Source organism: Physeter macrocephalus, chromosome 6 (genome assembly GCF_002837175.3).
Source record: "Physeter macrocephalus isolate SW-GA chromosome 6, ASM283717v5, whole genome shotgun sequence".
Taxonomy (NCBI): Eukaryota; Metazoa; Chordata; class Mammalia; order Artiodactyla; family Physeteridae; genus Physeter; species Physeter macrocephalus.
In genome coordinates, this window is record NC_041219.1 from 44,365,375 (window position 1) to 44,365,706 (window position 332).

Here is a 332-nt window from a genome sequence, read left to right on the forward strand (position 1 = left end):
CCTTGTCTCGTGTGTTCGATGTCTGTCTGCCGCCCTCATAAGAATCTAAGCTTCTTGAGGGCAGGGGTCTGTCTTTTCTCTGCCAGATCTCCAGCACCTAGAATAGTGCTGGGTACATGGGTGGCACTCAGTAAATATTAGTTGGTTGGCTACCCAGTGTCAGGGAAGTGAGGGGTATAGGGGACCCTGCCCTCAGGGAGATCATGCTTTGTAGGAGGAGATGACAAGTGACCCAACAGAACTCTTCAGTGCTCCTGGAACTCTGCAAATACTCAAATGGGGCCAAGGAAGCCTGGCCAGTTCTATCTGGGGTCCAGATATGGCTTCATACA